The sequence below is a fragment of the Indicator indicator genome, chromosome Z, assembly GCF_027791375.1.
Source record: "Indicator indicator isolate 239-I01 chromosome Z, UM_Iind_1.1, whole genome shotgun sequence".
NCBI lineage: Eukaryota > Metazoa > Chordata > Aves > Piciformes > Indicatoridae > Indicator > Indicator indicator.
In genome coordinates this window covers 23524443-23536499 of record NC_072053.1, presented here as the reverse complement: position 1 = coordinate 23536499, position 12057 = coordinate 23524443, and the positions used below count along the sequence as shown (strand labels likewise).

The window sequence follows — 12057 nt, the reverse complement described above, 5'->3', positions numbered from 1 at the left end:
AGTCTCTGTCAGCTTTTGGACAAAACTGGTCTTTTACAATGCAGCATTTACCTACCTCCTAACACCCATCCCTGTACGAAAGGCAAATGCCACTAATAAAGTCTCTGTTATTTAACAGGGGAAAAAAAAAGATCAGTGCCTGTAATACACACTATTCTAAAGAATAAGAGTCCATTTCTTAACAACTACAGCAATTTGTAAGAATGAAAAGAGCTAAAACCAGGGGAGACAAAAAAAAAAAAAAAAAGAAGTGACAGCAGCTGACTGTCCTCAAGCCAGCTGAAACTTGACCACAGGAACATTTGGCTAGAGGTCAGCTCAGGCTAATTGCTTCAGTACAGAAAGGGTGCCAAGAGTTATAAAAAGGGTGAAAAAAAAAAAGTCTTGGCCCTTTTTAATAGCAATTTTGGGAGTAAGGTCAATCACAAGCAAAATTAAACCTGGCATCTCTCAAGTGGGACATGAACATAGCATAAACAGGTTGAGAAAATCCCTCAGAAAAGAAACAGTTCAGTCACAGCATACTGAGCAGTTTGCATCTACTCTGGTCAGGTAACAATGTTAACACTCAGAGTAAAACAATGAGTTAAGCTCATAAATAAAACCACTGTTTGAAGTCAGATCTTTACATTTAGATAGCTCCTCAACCTGACAGGACCTGAAGGAAGGAAAAGGAAACTGCACCTATGAAGGGACTTCTGCCTTTGCTACCTCCATTAACTCACTGGACTCCAAGTATGACAGAGGTTTTTCCTCTGTAATCTCCTCCAGTTTAGCGTGCTTGCCAAAGCAGCACACACGGGTAGTCAAAAGCAAAGGTGGCTTCTCTGCTTAAAACCAAACCACCATATTGTTCAGCAAAGGATTAATCTGAGAGACTTTTCTGTACATTACTATGTTTCATCATTCTATCATGTCACAAACAGCCATGGGCACAAGGGCATGCAAAGCAGATGAATACACACCAGTACATCCACCAAGTAAAAACAAGTGCTGTGAAGCAACGTGACTCCAAATCAGTCCTGAACCTTGCTTATGCGAATGTCAAATATATACACACCCACCCTTGCACAATTATTCTGGGTGGAAGGCCTTTAATTTTCACAGTGAGGACATTCCTTACAAGCCATGTCACCGCAAGATCCCTGACAGCAAGAGGAAATCTTCTTTCTGTGCTTACATTAAAGCATTCACACTGGTTTGGTTACTCATGCATTGCTGAAATCACTTTGCCTGCTTTCCCCCATTCCCCTGAATGCCAACAGGACAGAGTCATTCTGCAGACTAAATGAATTACAGCCTTTCCAATCAGCACAATCTAAAACTGCCATGAACCCGAAGAATTCTTCCCTTGCTTCCTGATATTACAGCTTGATTGAGTCATCAGCAGCACTTGGATGAATGTCTGTTTTTAAAGAGCCCTTGTCAGGGCTATAATACTCAGCGGTGTTAAGAAATAGAAATAACAAATTGTCACAGTTGATACAAGTAACATACAAGTTAGCTAGTGTGTGTGGTTATCTGGGATATGAAAAGAACAAGAAGTTAACACTGTAGAAGTGGAAATTCTGTACTGTAAAATCAGAAAACAAAAAACAAACCACCAAACCTCATAAAGGGCACATTTCAGAAACAAACCCCCAAAATCTCCTAGCAACAAAAGACAGCACCACTGGAAATGAATGAAGAACTCTGGCATAAAGCTGTATGTATTACGGATGTTTTGATGCAAAATTGAGGATTAGAGAAAGATACATCATTATGACAAACTAAAACTACGTAACAGAGAGAATTTTATATTATGAATTAGAACTCTATGTAAGCTAAATAATTTATAAGAATTTCAAGTATTAAAATTGAATGCATTAAAATATGTGCTCACTTGAGATTTGTAATTCTCCCAACTCCCCACCCCCTTTGGAACAGAGACTATACAAAAGCTTCATCTAAATTTTGCTTCAAAGAAGTACCTGCTGATCTCAGGTGAAACAGGATAGAGTTACAGCCCAGCATTTTTGGACAAAGCATCCTCAGTTTCCTCTAATTACCTTAAACCCAAACATGCCTTTTGGACCTCAAAGAACAATTTCAGCAAATGAGGGTGGGGACAGCACTTTAATTTTAAATAGTATTTATACTTGAAAAAAAATTCTCCCAGGAAAAATATCTTCAAGAAGCTGTAAAATTTAAGTTCAAGACCTTGATATTTATCTGAGACTAATAGAACTACTTAACAGTCCATTATCATGGGACAGATTAATTACATGGTTTAATTGCATGTTAAATTATTCATGTGCTCCTAATCAGATTAAAGACTACATAACAAAGTCTCTATGGCACTTAGGAAGTCATTAACTTAAAAAGTGGATTAAGTGAAATCCGGTGAATGACAAAGGACTTCAGCAGAAGGACTTTGTGGATGGTCACTTATGACTCCAAGAACTTAAATGTTTACTATCACTTAAGTCAACGTACAAAAATTAATCATCCTGACAAAAAAAATAATAGTAAATACTGCAGTTTAAAGTGGTGCCATTTTCTGAATCCTGAAATTCAGTTTAAGATATATATAATAGAGATATATACTAGATAACGTATAATAGATTTGCTGTTCTTAGTGAACCTTTTCCCACCAAAACCAACGTTCAGCAAGTGGAACCATGTAAAAGCAGCTATGCAAGCTTATCTAGTTTACATCAATCAGAGAGGCTAGGGGTGAGCAAACCTACTGTCAACACATCTGCAGTCAAGAAGAAAGAGGTGCTTGTCATCAGGGACTCACTTCTGAAAGGTGTTGAAGGTCATATATGCAGACCTCAGGGGAGTCTGTTGCCTATCTGGGGCCAGGGTCAAGGACATAGTAAGAAAACTTCCTACTCTGGTCCGCCCAACTTACTACTACCCGTTGTTGGTTTTCCAAGTAGGCAATGATGAAATTTCAAAAAGAAGTTTGAGATCAATGAAGAAGGACTTCAGAGCCCTGGGATGAATGGTTAAGGGGTCAGGAGCACAACTAGTATTTGTTTCTGTCCCCCTACTAGCTATGCCTAATGATGGACTAAACATGAAAATCCAGCAGATTAATGCCTGGCTGCAGGTTTGGTGTCAGTGGTAGGATTTTGGGTTCTTTGATCACAGGCTACTCTACAAGATTCCAGGCCTGCTCACTGTAGAAAAAAAAACTGCTTATCTCTGAGAGGAAAAAGAATCCTGGGACAAGAACTGGCAGGCCTGATTCATAGGTCTTTAATTTTGAAGGAGGAAGAGGGAAAACGAGCGTCTCTGAGGACATTCCTGGGACAATTGTGAGGCAGCGTTACCAGCTCCATTGCTATCCCAGCGGCTGTAGGTGATCGTGGATATGCAACACCCACAATGGCAACAGATACTCCTCTGCTAAGTCTCTGAAGTGTCTGTATACCAATGCAAGAAACATGGGGAATAAGCAGGATGAACTGGAAATCTGGGTGCAGTCACAGGGTTATGATCTTGTTGCAATTACAGAGACATGGTGGGACAGCTCCCATGGCTGGAGTGTGGTTATGGATGGCTATGTTCTTTTCAGGAAGGACAGACTGACAAGGTGAGGTGGTGGGAGTTGCTCTCTATGTGAATAAGCAAGTAGAATGTGTTGAGCTCAACCCAGGGGGAGATGATAAAAGCACTGAAAGCTTATGGGTAAGAGTGAAGGGACATACAAACATGGCTGATACAGTTGTGGGGATTTACTACAGACCACTGAACCAGGAAGAAGCTACTGATGAGGCCTTCTACAGCCAGCTGGAAGTAGCCTCAAGATCAAGTGCCCTGGTGCTTGTGGGAGACTTCAACCACTCAAATATTAGTTGGAAAGGTCACACAGCCAAGCACAAACAGTCCAAAAGGTTCCTGCAGTGCACTGATGACAACTTTCTCCTCCAAGGAGTTGAAGAACCAACAAGGAGAAGTGCAGTGCTGGACCTGGTGTGAACAAATAAAGAAGGACTGGTTGCAGATGTCAAGGCTGGGGGTAATCTTGGTTGTAGTGACCAAGACACGTTAGAGTTTAATATCAATAGACAAAGAAGGAGGGTGATGAGTAAAAGTTCAACCCCGGACTTTAAGAGGGAAAATTTTCCCCTCTTCAAGACTTTACTTAGAAATATCCAGTGGACTAGGGCTCTGGAAGGAAGGGGGGCCCAAAAGAGCTGGTTAGTATGCAAATATTACTTCCTCCAAGCTCAAGAGAAATGTATTCCCTTGAAAAAACAATATCAAGTAAGGCAAGCAGAAGACCTGCATGGATAAGCAAGGGACTCTTAGTAAAACTCAAAAAAAAAAACGGAGGTTTACAATATGTGGAAAAAAGGACTGGTCAGTTGGGAGGATTATAGAGATAGAGCCATAGAATGTAGAAATGCAAAAGGAAAGCCAAGGCCCTCCTGGAACTGAATCTCACCAAAGGGGTAAAAGAGAACAAGAAGAGTTTTTTCAAGTGCATCAGTGATAAAAGGAAGAGCAGGCAAAAGGTGGTCCCACTGCTGAATGAGATGGGAGATGAGGTAACTGATGATGCAGAGATGGCAGAGCTGCTGAATGCCTTCTTTGCCTCAGTCTTCACTCCTAAGACCTGCCCTCAGGAAGCTCAGTCTCTAGAAGCAAGGGAGCAGAACTGGAGAGATGTGGACATTCCACTGGTCAGACAGGAATGGGTTAGAGATCTCTTATACCAACTAAAGACGAACAAGTCCATCTGAAGGAGTAATCTTGCCTCAGTATCTGTTTTATACTGAAACAGTGAGCAAAGCTGCCTGCACAGAGGACTGTCAGCAGAAGTCTCAGCAACTGTCTCTCTCCCTTTAATCAGCACATCAATAATTATCCCACTACAACCAAGCTGGATGTACTAAACTGCAGGTATTTTAGACTCATCCATGTGACCATGTGTGGAAATTGTAGAAGAGAATGACTGCTCCCTTTTGCGCTTCTTACACTGAACAACTTTACTATCAGATGGATCTTTTTTCCCGTTTTTTTTCTTTTCTTTTTGAGAAATAAAGGCTTCCGTCTATAGAAAAACCATACCACATAAAAAAACCCCCAAATATATATACTTTTAAGAAGTTACTAATGATGACACCATCTGCTCCTGAAACATATGTGATACTTAGCAATCACACTTGAATCCTGTGCAAGCTACCATGTTCACAATGAGCATGATGAAACCACTCTCAGGTTCTACTATAAGTGTAAGGTAGCATTAGATAAATCACTTCTGCAAACATCCTAATTTTCTCAACATTACTAAAACAGTGGAATATCACAGCAGACAGAGCTTTGACTTTTGAATTGCCCTAATGCATATATTAATCCTGATTATTAGTTCACTTACTGCACACAAGTTTTTCACTAGCAATAACACTTGGTAACAGTTGCTTGAACTCACACGTTAAAAAGAATAATGACTCGGTATGGCTTATTCAAGGAAGATATTTTTCTGTTGCTGCTTTCAGAGATTTTCAAAGTGATTGTCTGCAAATGTTTTTGACAGCTTATCAACCAGTTATCTCTGAATATAGATTGATACAGGGTGCTTTATCACAAACACACACACAAAAAAACCCTCACCCCAAGCCCCTCAAACTCTGTAGTCCTTTCACAGCTTAGAAAGTTATTTCAGATGCCAGGTGTTCTTTGGGTTAGAGAGACGAAATAATTGTAGGATAACTTGGTAGTCTATAAATTAGTTTCTTGGCTAAGAAGGTTCTGGTTTTGGCTGGCCTGGAATTGAGTTTTTCTCTCCCTAGGAGAGCAGACTTTCTTCCAGTATCAAACATGCTCTATGGCAGATCTAAACAACTCACAGAAAAAGCACATATTGTGAATTGGCCAGGTCTGAAGTGTCCCTGAAGGGACCAGCTCCTTCCTCTGCAAAATGGTATAGAGGGTGGATGGGGCATATTACAAAGGGTGGATGGGGTAAAACAGTCCAATGCTGCTGAGCTGAAAAGCAGAATATTGAGCCTAGCCTTTCCAAAATCCAAATTTACTACTACAAAGACTAGACCATAGCAACATATTTTCAGTAGTCACGCACAATAAACCCTACAGTACTATGTACAGTGTAAGACTCGATTTTCTGGAACGTATTTTTGAAAGTACACTGAGCCATGTGTGGGAGGATAAGTTTCCACACATTTATTTAATCTGATTCTTCTCACTTGTCCAGTAAAGTATATTTAGTCTCTAAAGCCTGTTTTCACAAATAGTTCTCAAACAACATACTTATGAGATACTTTACTCAGAAGCAAAACCAGAATAAAAGTGGGTACTAATGGGTGCAGAGTTTTGCCTTTAAAAGAAACAAGACCTTTAAATAAACATATTGTGCTGTGTAACTTAATGTTAACATTCCCTCCTTTCTATTTTATGCACACTAGTTAATAAAACATGACTTTTTTGTAGCCCTTTGCCAGAACATAATACTTGACATTGCCAGACTTGTTCAAAATGAATCTTAGCTTTGATTTCAAGTCTGCAGTAACGTGTGACTCAACGCAGCAGAACTGAATTTATTTAACAGTGAATTAATTTGTCCTACTGGTGACTATCATTAAATGCTAAAAAACATAACCTGACTGGAGAATTTTCATCTGGTACCAGTTAGAAACATAGTGGACACCTACTTCCTGGTGACGAGAAAGTATTACAGCAAGTTTGTATCAAACCAATGAATACATGATTTACTGTCTTATTGCATTTTCAGCGTAGGCAACTCCTTGCCTGAACTTAAAAGGCTCTTCAAAATGAGAAGACCTGCATTCCACTAAGGTTTTCTTCTTTTATCCAAAACTGTGGAGGACCAGTCAATTTTATTTCCATATTTCCATTTTTTCTATGCTCTCACAGCAACAAAAATGGTTTCCGTACTCTGTATGTTGTATTCCACAGGAAACAACTTTGCAGAGCTTTATTTAAAGGCAGCTGATGCATGTTACTAACTAAAGAAATTACAGTTACTGGAATACTTTACAGCACTTATTTTACAAAAATGTCTGCTACTTTTGGCCAGACCATATTCAGCACAACTACCAGCACTGTAAAAATCTATTTAAAGCTGTGTTATCTTCCACTGGGATGGCAAATTTTGATGAGATATTGGACTTGAAATAATTAAGGAAAGAATTTGTCAAATTCATTTAGAATACATGAAAACCTCTTTCAGAGTAGAACACTTTATTAATCATGGCCAGAAAATGTGTGGAAGAACATTTCCTGTTGTGTATAATGCATTAAATGTTTCAATTTCACCGAAGAGCTGAACAGTAAACTTGCCTCCAAATGACTGAGTCTGTGGCTGGTATTGCAAAACATACTGAAAGGCAAATGTATGAAGGCTAAGCCATTAATTGATCAACATGGGGATAATTATCACATGTTCAGTTCTTAATCTACAGCTAGGCACAAATAGTATCAATTAGAGACATTTAATTTTCAGGATATCTAGTTTGCATTATCTCTCCTCCTCTGGGATCATGTTAAGCTGCTTTACCTGTGCCAAAATGTTATCTCTACTTAGCAGAAAATACCAACCAGAAATATTTTCTATCACCCAAGGATCCATTATTAGTTCCCAAACGCAGGGTCATGCTTTGAGTGAACTCTGAACTTTGAACTCTCCCCTGGTAACACAGTGTATCACACAGTATTCCCCCTGGGAAACAGTTCATGGAGACAAAGGAGCAGAGCAGAGCTGGCAGATCTTTAAGGATGCTTTCTGTAGAGTGCAAGAGCTCTCAATCCCCTGTGCAGGCAAGGAAGGTAAGAGACTGGCATGGCTGAGTCAAGACTGCTGGTCAAACTAAAAGGCAAGGACTTGCACAGGCAGTTCAAGCCTCTCCTCCTGAAGAGTGTAGAGATGCTGCTTAGTTGTGTAGGGTTGAAGTCAGGAAGGCCAGGGTGTGGCTGGAGCTGAACTTGGTAAGGGATGCAAAAATAACAAGAAAGGTTTCTAAAGGTACATCAACCAGAAAAGGAAAGTTTATGAAAACACATCCACTCTGATGTGCAAGAATGGCCAGCTAGGAACAACAGATGAGCAAAAGGCTGAGGTGTTCAACAACTTTTTTGCCCTGGTCTTCACTGGGAACCTCTCTCCTTACACCTCCCATGCTGAAGGACAAGACAGGGACATGGAGGACAAAGCCCCTCCCACTAAGAGACAAGGTTCGTGACCACCTGAAGAACCTCAACAGGCACAAGTTTAGGGGACCTGATGAGACTCATCTGAGAGTCCTGAGGGAATTGGCTGATGTAGTTGCCAAGCCACTCTCCATGATTCTTGAAAAGTCCTGGCAGTCAGACAATGTCCCTGGTGGCTGGAAGAAGGGAAGCATTGCACCCATTTTTAAGAATGGTAGAAAGAAGGACCCTGGCAACTACTGACCTGTCAGCCTCACCTCTGTGCCTGGGAAGATCATGGAACAGATTCTCCTACAAACTCTGATAACCTCTGACAGTGAGGTGATTCAACATAGCCAGCGTGGCTTCACCAAGGACAAGTCTTGCCTGACTTATTTAGTGGGCTCCCTACAATGGAGTGACTACATCAGTGGGCCAGGAAAGGGCAATGGATGTCACCTATCAGGGTTTCTGCAAGGCCTTTGTCCTGGTCCCCCAAAACATCCTTCTTTCCAAGTTGGATACGGGTTTGATGGGTGGACTGTTCACTGGACAAAGAATTGTCTGGATGGTCACATCCGAGGGTAGTGGTCAAAGGTTCAAGGTCCAGGTGGAGACAGGTGACAAGTGGTATCCCTCAGGGTGTCTGCACTAGGACCAGTGGTGTGTAATACCTTCATCAATAATATAGACAATGGGATCGAGTGTATCCTCAGCAAGTCTGCAAGCTCAGTGACGCAGCTGATATGCCAGAGGGACAGCATGTCATCCAGAGGAACCTGGGCAACTGGAGAAGTGGGCCCGGTTGAAGTTCAAAGTGGGACCCCTCATGAGATTCAAGGTCAAGTGCGAAGTCCTGCATCTGGGTCAGGACAACCCTCATTATTAATACAGCATGGGGGATGATGTGATAGAGAGCAGCCCTGTGGGAAAGGACCTGGGGACACTGGTGGCTGAAAAGCTGGACGTGAGCCAACAATGTGCAGTTGCAGCCTACAAGGCCGTTTGCATCCTTACCTGCATCAAAAGAATCACGGCCAGCAGATCAAGAGAGGATCCTATTCAACATCTTTATTGATGATCTGGATGAGGGGGTTGAGTCCAACATCAGTAAGTTTGAAGACGACACCAAGCTGGAAGCAAGTGTTGATCTGTTAGAGGGTAGGAGGGCTCTGCAGAGGGACCTTGACAGGCAGCACAGATGGGCAGAGTCCAATGGGATGAGATTTAACAAGGCTAAGTGCTGGGCTCTACACATTGGCCACAACGACCCCAAGCAGCACTACAGGCTGGGGACAGAGTGGCTGGAGAGCAGCCCGGCAGAAAGGGACCTGGGGGTGCTGGTTGACAATAGGCTGAACATAAGCCAGCAGTGTGCCCAGGTGGCCAAGAAAGCCCATGGCATCCTGGCCTGCATCAGGAATAGTGTGGCCAGCAGGAGCAGGGAGGTCATTGTACCCCTGTACACAGCACTGGTTAGGCCACACCTTGAGTACTGTGTCCAGTTCTGGGCTCCTCAGTTTAAGAAAGATGTTGAGATGCTCAAACATGTCCAGGGAAGGGCAACAAAGCTGGTGAGGGGTCTGGAGCACAAGCCCTGTGAGGAGCTGCTGAGGAAGCTGGGAGTGTTTAGCCTGGGGAGAAGAGGATGCTCAGGGGAGACCTTATTGCTGTCTACAACTACCTGAAGGGAGACTGTAGCCAGGTGGGGCTTGGTCTCTTTTCCCAGACAACCAGTGACAGAACAAGAGGACACAGTCTCAGGCTGCACCAGGGGAGGTTTAGGCTGGATGTTAGGAAGAAATTCTTCACAGAAAGAGTGATTGGCCATTTGAATGGGCTGCCCAGGGAGGTGGTGGAGTCACCATCCCTATAAGTGTTTAAAATAAGACTGGATGAGGAACTTAGTTGAATAGTTGGTGTTGGTTGATAGGTTGGACTTGAAGATCTCAAAGGTCTTTTCCACGCTGGTTAATTTTGTGATATCTTAGGTGACTCTGCCTCTCTGCTATGGTGGGAAGGAACTGTATACAAAGGCATGTATCAATAGGATAAGGAGCAATGGTTTTACACTAGACAAGGGTAGATTTAGATTGGAGATTAGGATGAATTTTTTTACTGTGAGGGTGGTGGAACAATGGAACAGATTGCCCAGGGAGGTGGTGGAGGCCTCATCTCTGGAGACGTTTAAGGTTAAGCTTGATGGGGCCCCAAGCATCTGATCAAATTAAAGATGTCCCTGCTTTCTGCAAAAGGTTTGGCCTAGGTGACCTTTAAAGGCCCCTTACAACCCCATGATTCTATATGACAGGTGCTGTGTGACCATAAGGACCAAAATGCTTTGGTCCCTTTTGAAAGTTAAGAGTAATCAGCATTCATTCACAAACAGGAAACTGAAACACAAGAAGATTACAGAGCATGGCATGGCAGAACCTCTGAGTGAGCCTGTGGTGGAGCTCAGAAGCAAGGTCAAATCCCCTGCCCAATTTGTGTGCTCCCAGTGCTGGGCATACTTCTGCAGGAACGGGCAGCTTAGCTAGTGATCAACCAGCTCTCTGGGCACAGAAAGCCAGGAAAACAGAGCACAAAAGCAGCATTCTGTACGGTTACGTTGCTGTGCTTCAGCTGTGTAATGAGCAAAGTAATTACTAAATTGTTTTACCGGTGTGCTCAACTCTGCATGAGAAGGCATGACAACCACAACAAAGGCAGCTTTGGTTCAGCAGGTCCCTAAGGACTCAAAAGCTACACTCTCTCTACAAGCATTTTTACAAGTAACTTCTTCCTACTCTGACCTTCTTAGTGGAGTTGGTATATCCTTAGACAACTCTTCTAAGCAGTGATCCACAGTGAATGTATCTACAGTTCCACCACCTGGTTTCACAAAGATTAAAAACATGGACAATGGGTGGCTTTACCTAGTGTTAATCCAACCAAGGCAAAAAATTTCTATAATTTCTCTTCTATTTCATGACGTTCCATCTGTGTACACTTAGATGGGAACAGCCAGCTAGGTCTCATAAAACTGCTAAAATACACAGGCAGCAGCCGTAAAGTCTCATGCAGCCACTTAACACCAGATAGCAACTTTCCAGCTGGACAGCATGAGCAATCATAGGTCTGAATTCATTATAACACAGTGTATTTCTACAAATTTACTTCACTGTAACCTGATTAAACTTTCAGTAACTTACTCCAGATATGAATTAAGACTCAATATACATTCAAACAAGATGCCATTTAAGTGTTATATAGACCAGGACTTGTTATCTACAGTGTTTTGATAAGCATTTTCATGTTCTCTCTCTCTGGAAGAACACAGAATTTTTCTTTTCCCTCCGTTTGTTTCAGTAGCATGTATTAAAAAATAATTAACATTATAAATGAGAAAAAATTTATTTTCATTTAAATGCAGTACAATATTTTTTCTCTGACAAGTAAAAATGGATTTTAACCAATTCTACGAGTTACCAAGCTCTTTAACTCTGCTTAGCCAACATTTGTAACAGTCATTCACAATAAGATAAAGGTTATCACACTACCTCAAATGTCTGCAGGGGGTGGATGATGATTCACGCCTCCCTCAGCTCAAGTGCAAATCACAACCTTTTCCAGCCATCCCAGCACCTACACAAAAACAGCAGAAGCAGAGACAGCAAAAGTCAGCAATGGTGAGAAGGTGACATAATAAAACCTGAATGGTGTCCTGGCACTGGTGCCCCTCAGGGAAGGTCACACCAGGCAAGGCCACCAGCTGGGCAGTCTGCACAGCAGCCCTGAACAGAGCACCTGGGCTTCTCACTCAAACAGCAGCAGCTGCTTGAAACCCCTTGTACTGTTGGGGGCTTGCCAGCTGCAGGATCCCACGCTAATCTTGACATTAAAATGCACAAACAC

At 42.1% G+C, this 12057-nt stretch overlaps 1 protein-coding gene across 1 annotated transcript in view; it reads right to left on the bottom strand.

Annotated features, from left to right (window-relative positions):
• The window catches only part of GHR (growth hormone receptor), an 88671-nt gene extending 76893 nt beyond the window's left edge, over positions 1-11778 (bottom strand). Inside the window, exon 1 of the mRNA XM_054398287.1 lies at positions 11703-11778. The gene's annotated coding sequence lies outside the window, so the exon portion shown is untranslated. The remainder of the gene's footprint in view (positions 1-11702) is intronic.
• Between the last annotated feature and the right edge of the window lie 279 nt (positions 11779-12057).